Source organism: Manduca sexta, chromosome 20, assembly GCF_014839805.1.
Source record: "Manduca sexta isolate Smith_Timp_Sample1 chromosome 20, JHU_Msex_v1.0, whole genome shotgun sequence".
NCBI classification, from domain to species: Eukaryota; Metazoa; Arthropoda; class Insecta; order Lepidoptera; family Sphingidae; genus Manduca; species Manduca sexta.
The window spans coordinates 8,291,922-8,306,788 of record NC_051134.1 but is presented as its reverse complement, the minus strand read 5'-3'; the positions used below and the strand labels follow the sequence as shown (position 1 = coordinate 8,306,788).

The 14,867-nt window shown below is 37.0% G+C and overlaps 1 long non-coding RNA gene across 1 annotated transcript in view; it reads left to right on the top strand.

The window, feature by feature from the left end:
- The window catches only part of LOC115446626, a 70,945-nt gene extending 61,838 nt beyond the window's left edge, over positions 1-9,107 (top strand). The window contains exon 4 of the long non-coding RNA XR_005112651.1: positions 9,049-9,107. This is a non-coding gene — a long non-coding RNA (uncharacterized LOC115446626). The remainder of the gene's footprint in view (positions 1-9,048) is intronic.
- The last annotated feature ends 5,760 nt before the right edge of the window (positions 9,108-14,867 follow it).

The following is a 14,867-nucleotide window of genomic DNA, read 5'->3' as shown; positions in this document are numbered from 1 at the left end:
CGCTTTATTCGAAAGACTCTCATTTTGAACGCTAAGTGTGTCCCCCACCACTAACAGTGTTTCTAGAGAATTGTTGGTTAGGTTATTCGAGAATGGGTTTGATAATCAAAATTAGCGACACTGTAGTGTTTCTAAAATTGGGAAGATGGAGGTGAGCGGAATCCGCTATTTTACGTTGGCCACCCGCCTCTAGTATTAAGACTTGCAAAGGGCCGCTTACTTATGGTAAAGGTGGATTATCTTATGCAAGTATTTAATTAATAAACTCGCATCGGAAGACGTCAGGCCATGTGTAGGGCACCATAAAAATCATAATATTATTTATCTTTATTTTAAAAGGCTTCTTTTTCATTTTTATATATTTTATATTTATTGTTGTCTTTATATTTATTCTTGAACCAGTAAGATAGCATTTATCTGTTACGATTTAATTTTATATACAGGGTTACAGGTTAAGTCGACCTAGATCCTTTAAGAGGTTATAGTTTCCATCATTTCTGACTACTTTCACTATGAAACACCATATCCCAAAATGAACCGTTTTCAAGATATTGGACATTGACGTTTTTTTTAGAAAATCCAGTAATTTTTTCTATTTACCTATATTTTTTTTTACTTTCTATCATTTGTTTCACGTCTGTTTGCTCTTATTGTGTCGGAGACAAGTTGTTTTATTATTATCAACACAATAATTTTAGATTTATGAACCGACTGCGTTGTAGCAGACGATTGATTATAAAAAATATAAATTAATCCGTAACGACTTTACTCTTATCAGTTTATCTATTTGAAATATTGAAAAATAAATGTATGAAAGATACTCGGCAGATGTGCTTAAAAATATCTACGTTTCAATAGCTATCTAACAAGGTATTACAAGCTTGGGTTTTATCGATACTTTTGGAAAAAAACATTGATGAAAGGCTTCCATGTAGACCTAAGGAGTAAAGTCAAACTTATTACTTGGATCAGAAAATAAAATAAAACAATGAAATGGTTTGTGACCTTTGTGGCTGTTTCTTTTGGGATTACCTTGATTTTTTGGAGCCCAGTCATGAGTGTTGAGGTATTTTAGATAATCCGGCAGTATTCATCGTAAACCAAACTTTCCACTGCGATAGTTCAAGTTCTCGGGCAACGATATTGGTGGACGTTGAACAGAACATAATTTTTTAACCATTTCATTGTTTTATTTTATTTTCTGATCCAAGTAATAAGTTTGACTTTACTCCTTAGGTCTACATGGAAGCCTTTCATCAATGTTTTTTCCAAAAGTATCGATAAAATCCAAGCTTGTAATACCTTGTTAGATAGCTATTGAAACGTAGATATTTTTAAGCACATCTGCCGAGTATCTTTCATACATTCATTTTTCAATATTTCAAATAGATAAACTGATAAGAGTAAAGTCGTTACGGAATTATTCATATTTTTTATAATCAATCGTCTGCTACAACGCAGTCGGTTCATAAATCTAAAATTTTTGTGTTAATAATAAAACAACTTGTCTCCGATACAATAAGAGCAAACAGACGTGAATCAAATGATAGAAAATAAAAAAAATATAGGTAAATAGAAAAAATTACTTGATTTTCTGAAAAAAACTTCAATGTCCAATATCTTGAAAACGGTTCATTTTGGTATATGGTGTTTCATAGTGAAAGTAGTCAGAAATGATGGAAACTATAACTTCTTAAAGGATCTAGGTCGACTTAACCTGTAACCCTGTATATATTTTAAGATGGTTAGAACGAAACATTAGGTATTTATATTACTAATATTTATTATTTTGAATTTCAGGTGTATTTATATCTATCATCGATGACATTTTTTTTCCATATAAAGCACTTAAACTGACAGTCATTGATAAAAACAAAATAATAATTATAAAGAATTTCAAGTGTATTTCTACCAATCACCGATGATTTTATCTACAAAAAACACTAACTTTACAAAATCACTGCGTCACAAGTCAATAGCTATTTAATTCTAGAAGAAAACTTAATAAAAGAGCTAGCCCTTCCCCTGTCTCCTCCAAAATGGTATCATAACAAATCGCTTTGCCATACTGATTAGTGCACCGCTTTGTATCGCGGCAAATTATACCAAACTCCATTCACCTACTGCGCCTAAACTACACATTTGAATGTTATGAGTGTTTGGTAGTGATGTGCTGTGTATCGATAGATTGAAAAATTTACCTAAGATAAAAGCTAAAGTTTGTAGTTTACATATTTGGATGATTCTTTTTGTTCACCACTAATAGAATCTATATGGAATTTTTCACATTTTTGCTGGTAGTAGGATATATTTTATATCAATCTAGATAGCGACCACCGTATATAAGTTGTTAGAACCCGCCATTGTGGCCCACGTAAGCTTGTTACGGATCAGCCCGTGTATATCTGGTTCCAATAGGCCGGCATAATTGTGGCGACTGCCGAGGGGTAATCATCTCTCGTAAGTCGACGTTCTGTTGGATCCCGCTCCACACACCATCAGATGCAGCGGGATTAACTGCCGTAACCGTATTAAAAAAAAAACGTAAATAAAGCTAAGCCTAAAGCATTGACTCCACAAAAATGCACAGTGGGTTGGCGGTGCATACTGCATAGAGATACACCGCTACGAACGAGATAATATGGGTTTTCAATTACCAGCAGATGACAAACTTCGGTTTTCGGTTTGCCTCTTAGTCGAATTCTTGAGTGATCATGGTTTCAACAGTCTCGCTTAAAAATAGTAGTCGATAGTGTCCCGTGTCTAGTGCCGGTGAGGTGGTGTCGGCGGCAGGCGGCAGGCGCGGTGGCGTTTGCATAAAACCCTCGTTTGTCAGCCACTAATGTGAGGCGTCACCGGCAGCGCTGAGCCCCTCACGGGTTGATGCTGTGACGGAGTGACGTCACTAATGTTATCGATGTTTTATTAGTCAACAGTAGATACAGAAAAATGGTTTATGAAAAATTGTTTTTGGGTAAGTTTTCTGAAAAGATATGAGTCTATTTAAAGCAGTGGAATAGTCATAAAGTATAAAAATATCGACGAAACTATTGTAAAAAAATAAATAAATATATTTCATCTCAAATTACACCGTTTTTATAAATTTATTAAAGGCTAGAAATTTCCTTCGGATTAATATCAAAAATACTACAGCGATATTTTACAGCAAGAGTATTTTTACTATGCCGACACTAAGTAATTTACCCACACTATACCGTCTGAGTCCGCTAATACCAGGAACTGAAGTGACTCACATCACAAACCCATTAACCGTACACTCAGACCCTGAGGTCCGACATAAACACTTCAATGAACGCCTATTAAATGACTTGTTTTCAATTTAACTTGAATTTACAGGCGTAGTAAACGACAGTAACTAGCGAGTCATTAGTTCGCTATATATTGAACGGTGAGCATGCGTGCATATGAACGTATGGAGTGGTGAAGTAGCAATGTATGTGATTTCAGGAATATTAACCGCTTGGGGTTGATTGATTGTGTGGACACAGCGCACGAGAGATACAGATGGTATGCTAATGGTTAGACGTATAACAAAAAAATATAATGTTAAAAATAAAACTACAATATAAATGAAGAAAATATTAAAATGAACATTGTAATTAAAGTAAAGCATAGAATCTGAAAAGGAAATGTCCTCACTGATGGGAGTTTAGTAAAATAATAAATATAGTGGCCACAGTGACTCGACAGAAAACGTATAGAGAAACAAATAAAAAACGCAACGAAACACGGGTCATTATTACGTACATATTTTTAATCGCAGATCGCTTACTTCATTACAAACATAACTTCATCACCGTTTAGAATGAAATGAAAAGTACCACCGCACTCATACTCAAGCCAAAAACATAACATTTATTAGCAACCCTTCTGCACCACACTTGCTTGTGCAACAATACAACGCTCAGCCCCAGTGTTTGCGCCATAAACTTTAGAAATGTCGTTTATACATCATAAAATTTATATGCACTTTATTCGTTCAATAAAATTCGATTTGACTGTCTGTTGCACTGTAGGGTAGGCGTAGTGCGCGACATTTTAGTGTCTATGAATAAATTGTAATAGTAATCCTTAAATCAGAGTGGGTAGAGTGATATTACGTTGATCGTGGTTTATGATTACATGGAAATATTAATACATATTAGCTGTGTTATATACTCTTGAAATTCGTGGGCTTCTTCTACTAATGAGAGTTTTTATCCACGTCTTGTAGGCTTTACATATCTTTGAAATTTGTAATGGTTCTTTAATGCTAATGATAATTATTATAGTCAAGAAGTTACATCATTTCAAAAAGCACAGATGCGTTATTTAAAAGCATGTTCAAACCCAAACCTTATTAGATTTATTTTGGCAGATTTATTTGAAACTCGTGTACTATCTAATTAAAGTAATGGCGTTATTTCAAAAAGTCAAAGATCCGTTTTTGTTAAGCTGTTCGAACCCGAATCTCAGCTCGGCAGATTTATTAGCAAACATGTTTCTAATTAAAGTTCTAATCTAAAAAAGCTCTGTAGTGCCATCAGAAGATACATTTTCAATAACTAAAAAACATGTCCAAGTTTTCATTATTTTAGAACCACTGGTTAAGACTGTGGGTTGTCTTTCAGTGTTAATATATGTCCCATAACTTTATTTAATAAATATAATTAATTAATCATTGATAACTAATTATTAATATCTACCTAAATTGACACGGTCCTCATTCTACTCCCTATACTACTCGTCTCTCTTCCCTGTCTTTAAGTCCATTGGCAACGGGTGCCGCTTCCCACCAGACAGACCGATTGCTCATTTACCTACTAAGATAGCTAAAGCCAAAATATACTAATATTTTTGTAACCAACGTAACTACTGGACATAGTAAGACTTAACATCTCATGTCTCAGGATGGCGAGTGCAACATCAAACAAGACTTTGTAATTCAAGGTGTTGGATAGTGTTTCTACTATTTATGGGCGGTCGTATCGTTAACCATCAGGCAAATGGCAAGCTCGCTTCATCACTCAAAAAAATAAAAAAACAAATAGGACAAAAAAAACGTATCTCCTCCCAATGCCTCCAGCCTTATGACACCCTGATTATTATACCTTTAAATCATTTATGTGGGTATGAAAAGCACGTCATAAGTGTTTTTATTATGCACATAAGCAGTTCCTTTATGTTCGTACCTTATTATTAAAGTTTATGTCGCCGCAACATGTTTAGTGATACTAATGTAATGTTTATTAATCGTTTGTTGCTAAGTATCGTCAGGATTTAATGGTGGTGGTAGGTCTTTCGTCTGCAGAGCCTTGTCGAACAGAAATTAGTTTTCCGACGACTGCTACAAATAAACAATTTTGAAATAGGTCATTATTTTGTTAAGAGTGCGAATTATAATAAAGGGCCGATATAGTTATTGGAGCAACATTTCTTTAAGCAAAAAATACATTTACAAAACGCAGATAAAGTCTCTTTTCCATAAACATTTGTATAACACAAACGAAACACCTCCAACGTAACAGCAAATCAAATATATTCCTTCAATAGCGCATAAAGGCTGGTAACACATTTAGCGAGCATTCATCCGGAACAACATCCCTTTCGAAAGGGCTGAGAAATTCGCAAATTAACGGTTTCCAAAACATAGAACTGTCTTCACGATTCCAGTTTTGTTTACGTTAATCTAATAAGGAGGGTCTATGGTTTGGGTAAGGGTTTGAACGAGTTGAAAGGCTGTCTTAATAACTAGAAGGTGAGTCTTGCTTTTCCGGTTGTACTTAAAATATAGCAGCATAATATGTGGGTAATGTCAAAATTTTAGGCTTGACCTACCAATTAACAACATGGACGTAGAACATTTTCTCGTGATAGGTTCAAGTTTTTTTTTTAACTATTCTTAGGCAGTATACTTAGGTTGTGGTCTAACGTTCTATCACCAAAACAATTAAAAGTGTTTTTTGAAATACTAATAATTTTTGTATCTAGATTTGCTATATTTTGATTCTATTGTGTATATATGTAGCTATTACAGCATGGAATGGAAATAAACTATGAACACACTAATAGCGCCCATGCTTACCGTCCAACAGGACATACATATTTCATAGTCGCAAAATGATTGAAATCAATGTTCTAAAATTGAATTTCGAACCCGTTTCTATAATTTAATAAAGAGAAATTCGTTTTACCACACGTTGTATTATAATAAATAGTTTTTATTATTACATTAACTTTGTATTTTGGACGGGGTACTTCCAGTTTCGGTGGGGTCGCGTGGCTCGAGTTTTTATAAACGTCATACGTGTAATAAAATAAATTGTCAGTTGCTCGACTAACCTGATTTAGCTTCTAGGGGGAAACAATGTGAAGAACATAATTTATAGTACGTATCATCACGCCTGTGTGGTTCGTAGTAGTGGATCGATTCAAATTTTTTTCCCCTGGCAGGAGAAATTTACTTCTGTAGACCAGATTATATGTTCAGGATATTTGAAATATAATGACGACTAGTTGACCCGACAGACGATGTCCCGTCTTATCTATGAACTAGCTTTTGCCCGCGGCTCCGCCCGCGTTATAAAGTTTTTCAGGCTAAAGTTTTCCGTTATAAAAGTAGTAGTTTCCCGGGAGCCTATGCTCTTCCCAGGGTCTCAAACTGTCTTCATACCATATTTCATCTTAATGCGTTAGGTAGTTTTTGAGTTTAACACGTTCAGGCAGACAAATGCAGTGGGGGACTTTGTTTTATAATAATATTTTTTAGAACTTTTTAATAGGAACAATCCCGTCATACATCATTGTTGCATAACTTTAACCGTTTACGCAGCGCACGCAACGGAAGCTCTCAAAACTAATAAATTGTCCCCGTTTATGCAACATGTTTCATTACTGCTCCGCTCCTATTGGGTATAGCGTGATGATATATAGCCTATAGCACTCCACAAACAAAGGGCTATCCAACGCAAAAATATTTTTTCGGTTTGGACCGGTAGTTCCTGAGATTAGCGCGTTCAAACAAACAAACAAACAAACAAACTATTCAGCTTTATATAATAGTATAGATTTGCAGCGCGCATTCTGTCAATCGCTGACAGTTATTTCAAACAATTGAGACTTATATAAAATTAATATTTTCGTTAAGTTTTCTTAAATTTTCTAATTTTACGCGCAATTTTTTGATTTTTTTCTTTCATAAGAACCTTCTCCTGACAATAACAAACATAACAAAAAAAAATTAATCGGTCCAGCCGTTCACGCGTGATGGCGCGACCAAGGAAAATAGGGATTGATTTTTATATATATAGATTAATGAGAAACATTATATCTCTCAACCATCGTAAGAATAGGGTACCGGACTCATTTTTGTTCTTTACACAGAAATAATTATTTAAATCCGGTAAAATATCAACAAGTTATAAGTCTTTGAATTACGGTGGAAAGGGTAATTTACAAGAAACAGAAAAGAGACGAAATACCCACATGTGACGTCATCGGGAATTACGACGCGTGCTAAAGAAAGAGATGAAGCGATATCCCCACATCGCGCCCACTTCTGTACATTACAATATTTTAAATATGAATTGCTCGCTCATTTTTTAACAAATTTTTATGCAGTTTTCGCAGCAGTGCTTCTTTTTCGTATTTTTAACCATTATATATAGAATAATGTACAAAATCAAGCATAGGCCGGTCCCCTATTGTCAGAAAGGCAGTACCATCACATCAGTCAAACCTAACCTTACTGTATCACAAAGTTCCCATAATGGACTAAATTAAATATAAATCAGCATCTTTCAACGGGAGCGAGAAATAACAACACTTACATCAGCTTATATTATATTGACTCAATACAAATATTTACGAAAATTCGCAAATCAAAACGCTAAGCTAAAAAATCATTACGGACGCAATCCGGGCATTACTTTCGCGACATTGACCGTCCAATAAAAACACTCGGGACCTCCTGCCAGCACGTTTATTTTGCCCCTGCCTCCCCTCCGAGGTATGATTAAGCTCATTTGTTTGGGGAGACTGGGGCGCAGGCGCGATAAGCCGCCGACTATAGGTGCGTCATTAAAGCAGTTTTTTATGCGCACGCGACTGAGGGCCGCATTATCTTTTTATCGTTGCACCCCATGTGCACGGATTACCGTTATTTGCAGTGGTATAAAACAATTTTTGGACACCAATTAAGTTTTAATAAGTCATTATAATGTAACATTTATTGAAATTAATGTACACAATATTATATACATTTGACAATGGTCTTGGATGCTAAAGTTCTCTTGCTGGGTTCTAAATTGTTAATTCTAGTAACATTATATCGTTCATCATAACACAGTCATAACATTGCTTAGAATTCAATTATAAAATATCACTACAAGTGACCTCTATGGCAAATTAAAACTACATAAGATTCATAAATATCTGATTTTTTATAAACTTTTTACTGCCAAAAGTTACCCACCTCTGTCCCCAATAGCAGACAATAGCAGCACACGCGTGTCGCCGTGTGTCGCCGAACAAATATTGCATTACCTTCCCCTGTGCCTCTCCCCTGGGCACGCGTCGCCACGTGAGAGCGTCCCCTATGGACGCGCGGTAATCCCACAGAACTTGCACTAAGTGCCACGGATTTTTTTCCGCGGTAATTTTCTGTTATTGTTGATGAGATTTGCTATTATTAATTTTAATGAGTTGTATATAGCTTTTACAAGTAGATTTCAGTTAATACAGCTAAAAAAAAAAGGATCTTACCTTGGCTTCACTAGAATAAAGCCGAGATACCGTCTCAGGTTCTCTTTCACATAAAGATACTTACAATGTTATCTAGCTATATAACTATTAACGAAAAATAAGTTTTAAGGAAATTATCTTTTTCAACCATATTATGATGCTATTTATTGCCTTAATCATTCATAAGATGTCCATTTAAAGGGACAATGTACTGATATGATTACTCATCACGTTATTATTTAAAGTACAGAAGCTACCAATAGCAATTGATTTGAAGAGTACAATTCATTGAACACGTATTCACAGCTCCCGTACGGTGCCGCGTGACGTGGGAGCGGCTTGTCCCCTGCTCGACTACCCTGGACCACTACCGAAATCGTAAGTGCCAGATTTATTATTATTTTATTGTCTAAGTGACGTCATTTTGATTATAGATAGGTAATTGCTAGGTATTAAAATTAAGTCTAATAACGCAAAAAAAAAAACAATAATTATAGTTTAAACTTACGCATATTGAATTCAAATCAAAATGTCTTCAACAATGATAATATAGTCTCCTAGAAAGTTTTTTTTTGTAAATAGGCTAGTTAACTACCCTCACAATCTAACAAAAAAGACTGCCTCGGTGGCGTAGTTGTATTGCACGTCCGGTACAATAGCGCTCTGAGGTCCTGGGTTCGAATCCCGGGTCGGGCAAAGTGATATTTGGGTTTTTCTGCTCAGTATCAGCCCGGAGTCTGGAATTTGTGGCGATATGGCGATAGGCTCGCCCCCTATCACATCATGGGACGGAACATACTTGGCGAAAAGTGGGTGCCCTAGTGGCGCCTCTGCATACCCCTTCGGGGATAAAATGCGTGATGTTATGTATGTACAATCTAACAAATTCAATCATAGGTAGGTCGACTACAGACGCGGCAATATCGGTTAGAAGAACAGTAAGTATATCGGAACATAAATATGTACTCGGTATCTTCTTAGACATCTCCGGTGCCTTCGACAATGCTTGGTGGCCTATGATACTTCTTAAGTTAAAAATACGAGGCTGCTATAGGAATATATATTCCCTAATTTATTCATACTTCTCGTACGGAACATCCAAACTGAAACTCGGCCACCATGCCGTGTCGAAGTCGCTGAGTATGGGATGTCCACAAGGCTCAGTTGTAGGTCCTTATTTATGGAATTTGAGCTTCGATGATTTTCTTTCAATTCCCTTACCTGTAGGATGCACTTTAACCGGATATGCGGATGACGGCCTCTTACTAATAGAATCTAATAGTAGATCGGGGCTTGAAAGTTTGGCGGATACGTGTTTACAATTAATATCTGAATGGGGTGAAAGAAATCGCCTTACATTCGTACCTCACAAAACGTTCCAACTGCTTTTAAAAGGTATATTAAAATCACCGCCGCGAATAAAATTTAATAATATTGTTGTAAAAAGGAAAGAATCGGTTTGTTATTTAGGTTTGATTTTAGAACGAAATTTTTCCTTTCTAGAGCATATAAAAAACGTCGGGGAATAATCAAAACGTAACTTTTACGCCTTGACAAGGATATCGACCTCTACGTGGGGACTATCTTTCACTACGCTCAAAATCATCTATGGAGCGACTTACTTAGCTCGCATTACATACGGATCACCTGTATGGGCCGATAGGGCAACTATCGGTGCTGTGCGCAGGAAACTGCTCCAGAGTCAACGATTGGCGTTGATATTCTTGTGCAAGGCGTATAGAACTGTTAGTACAGAAGCTTTGCCTGTCCTCGCGGGTGTACTCCCTGTCGATTTGGAGGCACAGCGTCGCGCCGCTATGTATTACTCAACCAGAGAGGATATGGATAAAAAGTTTCTTACGTCTCGCGAGCTCTTAAGAATCGATAGACTATTTAAAACGCACACTGATGTACACAACGAGTTATTAAATGAATGGCAATGTAGGTGGGACTCGTCTTCGAAAGGGCGTCATTTATATAAATACTTTCCGTACGTTCGCGATCGCCTAATTAAAACTTGGCTAGAAATAGATTACTGTGTATCGCAATTTCTTACCGGCCATGGTAATTTTAAGGGTAAACTGTTCTCATTTAGGCTGGTTGATTCTCCTGCGTGCCCATGCTCTACACCTGGTTACGAGGTTGAACAATCTGCTCATCACGTACTTTGGGAGTGTGGTCTCTGGCATGAAGAGCGCAACATCATGTTAAACAGTATGCAAATAACATCTGGGGTTGTATACTACATGGACCTTGTTGAAACTAGACGGAATTTCCGTGCTTTCCGGCGTTTTTGCCATGCCTATTGTAATCAAATCTAACAGCTCATGTGATAGGACCCTTTCATTTAATTTTATCCGTGGTGCTTTATAACTAGCTTATCTAGTTGTAAACGTCCCTATCCTTGAGGTTAAATCGCCTCCTTACATCATGATTTTGTCACCCGCATTGCTCTGGAGGGAAGTGGACAATTAATATTTCCAACTCCTCCCTATTTTTTCTATTTGATTAATTTCGTTGCGGGATAATGATATATTAGTTTTCCCTGAGACTCGCCGAGCTTCACTGCTCGGTGTCACAAAATGCGTGCCACTGCTGATCCTGGCTTACAGGAGTTGTAGTGGTGGGTGTGAGGGCGGGAAAGTCTCTAACAAATTCAATCGGAATAACTATACACCATTAAAAAATAATGTTTGGAAAATGAGTGCTAACCTGACGATCAGGTAACACTTCAGTTTCTGAGCTTCTACTAATAATAATCACTAGTAATACAAACAAACGAACAAGCAGTTAACGAGAGGTGGTCATTCCCCGAAACCCGCATCACCGCGCCGTCCAATTGACGGTAATCAGACAGACGTCGATCATAATTGCCCAGGGTAATGGTGTACGTGTGTTTTACACGATTTGCATTTAATTGAATAAGGGTGATATGTTTATCAAATTCATGCTAACAGTTTCGTAATTGTTACGTTAGAACATTTGGGTCTAATAAAATTATATTTTATACAGGAATTCTAAAGACTGCCCATGGCGTAGTTATATTGACGGTACGACTGCAATGTTGAGGTCTCGGGTGCGATCCCCGGGTCAGGCAAATTGATATTGGGTTTTTCTACTCAGTATGGAATATTTGTCCGATATGGCGATAGGCTCGCCCTCTATCACATCATGGGACGGAATACACACGGCGTTAAGTGGCTGCACCAGTTACGCCTCTGCCCACTTCAGGGATAAAAGGCTTGAGTATGTGTATACGAATTCTAAAGATATTACAAATTATACCAATACATGTGTGTTGGACGAAAAGCCTTACTATTTAATACATTAACACCATGCCCAACAGTGGTATGCAAACCTTATACACCAAATGGGATTCCGTGCCCACAGTCAAATCAGGCAATAATTCCTTAAAATTCTTTCCAATGACCTTCACACCCGATTAACGTACCAAAAATAGGATCTTAAACACGTGAACACGAGGTAAAAATTGACCCCAATTGAGAGCTCTATTTCCGAGAGTTCTAAAATTACTCATGTAGAGACAGAGGAGGAAAACGATCCTCTTAATTGAAGAGGACAATAAAGCTAATACGTCCGTGGTAGAGTCACAATTGGCAGTTAAGGTGACAGCCCGCCAGGTGGCGCGCCGGTCGAAGCTACAATTTAGTTAATAGAGTTTACGGCGGGACAGGGAGAGCTGTAGAGACGCAGTGCAGTGATATTTTTTGGATTATTATTATTGCCTTAGTCGGCAGTCGAGTAAGCGGTCCACCTGATTGGTTGCCTACGGGGACTCTTTTTATCCGCACTCTTTTTAAACCTCGTTAAAGGAAGGACAAGTAGCTTGGTGAATTTAATATACTGTATATTGTTATGTATATGATTGTGTAGAATTTTGCTAATATGGAGATTAGAAATAAGTTAGACATAACTTAATAATTGCAATTATACTAGTCATATAAGTCCTAAGTGGATTTTCTAATTACTATATCAACAACAATTTAAACGAGATTTATGCCAGCTAACCCAAAGGAAAACAGCGGTCGAACTCAAAAGCACCTCATCGAAAAAAAACAATATCACTTTTTGCCATGTCGTCACTATGTTCTAATACATAATATATCTAGTCCTACTAGCATATTATATAAATTTTTATCATCCAACATGAACATAATATGTACACGAATGGTATATCTTTAAATAAAGCAATAGTCCAACTCCACCCCACTCCTGTGCCATCGACCCACATAACAGGCAATTGAGAGAGCGACTGTCGCAGGTACGGGCGCGTGTAGACTAGGTGCTGCAGCTGGACCGTACACGAACTGCCCCGTGACTCTTACTAATATTTTGTGTCCACCACGTAGTTGAACTTCGCCAAGTTGGTATCCTATCCCCAAAAATATTCATACTCCTCTATGAATGTATTTGTTCATGACTTCTTTCATTTAAGTTCATTAGCGCATCAATGATTCTTATTGTCATCAGATGACATGCCAGCTCATCAGCGGTTCAACGCTGTGTCTAAGTTTGAAGTTAAGTAAAATTTTGTATATTATGTAATGTGTATAACCCTAACACTATGAGTGCTTATTTTTATTTTTATTTACCCCGAAGTTGGTTCGGCTCAACACATTTTTTATGCAAATTATGAAAAATATTTGGCCTAGATTTACAGCTGACCACAATTAACTTCAATGTTCCTCTTGGAAATACTGTCTTAAACTGTTGTATTTATTAAACTCATTGAATGACACCGGATTTATGAAGCTTCCCCAGCTCATCCGAATCATACTATAACATAACCCTTAAATCCAAAATCTCTAACTGGTAAGGTAGACCGCATGTTAATCACTAAATGCAATCCGACGGCACTAAGTGAAATCCAACCCTCAAAAACTAAACTAGCTACAAACGACCCTTTGTACCCATGTGTAACTTAAAACGTGTGAAATTAAATAAAAGCACTTTGTAAAGGTGCCCGCACGCTTCGGTTAATAGAAAGAACATAGTTAGGTACAAACTACCCGCATCCCGTAAAAGGTTCCGTGTTAACCCTCCGTTTTGTGATAGTTTTACATCAAAAGGTAAAAATGGACCCTCATTAATCTTGGCTTCGGATATTTTAGTGCGCGATGAGGGGTACATTATGATTGGAATTCAGATATTTGACAGTGGAACAACGAGGTGAGTAACCCGCTCACCTGATATGGTGAAAGCCCATCAATAAAAACGTCTTACAAAATTAAGAATCTATGTATTGTATTGTCTTAAACTCATGCAGGATAAAATATATATTTCATATCACATATTAAATATTATGTCTCATTTAACCCAATAATTATACATATCCCGTTTTGCTTCCAAAAAAACACTTGTTAGCATATTGCTTAGCAACTAAAATAGACTTTGGACATCCACCACACTTACACCTACCACTGGAACTCCTGTAACCCAGGTTTGGCAGTGAAACACATTTTATGACGAGCGGTGAAGCGAGGCAAATGTTTGGAACATTAGTCTTAACTTTAGGTGTATACCTCCACCTCTTTGTCATAAAACCATGAAATCCAGCATTAGCCAAGTAATAACCATCCCAATTATGACAAAGATCACCTACGAATACCTTTTAATAAGTGCGGGTACAAAGGGGACCCTTTTTGTCCGTCCGCACCAATTGCTGGAGGTAGTGTTTAATGGTCGAAATTAATAATTTCCTTTCGCGCCCGCATCGTTCGCGATTGTTGGTCAGATACAGCCGACCTTTGTTTCGTTATTAAGAATTATATCGTATGTGGGAATTTGGAAATGGCGGTTTTTGTTGAGTTTAATTCCGTTATTCCGCAGTCCATCGTAATAGGTATAATAGCCGGCAAACAACTTGTGCACACTACCACGTGGTAGGATCTTTCTTTTTGAGTAAATGTAGCTACACTAACTTACAAAAAGCCATCCCATGGTAGCATGCTCAAGGTGTTTGCCACCTATTATTCTATCTCTAGATGATCTGGCGGATTACCAGTTGACCAGTTTGAATCCAAACTCTACATATCATGTAATTTTTTTTTGTCTCAGGGTAATGAGCACAGCGTACCGCCATTCAGTATTTTATAATTAAAAGC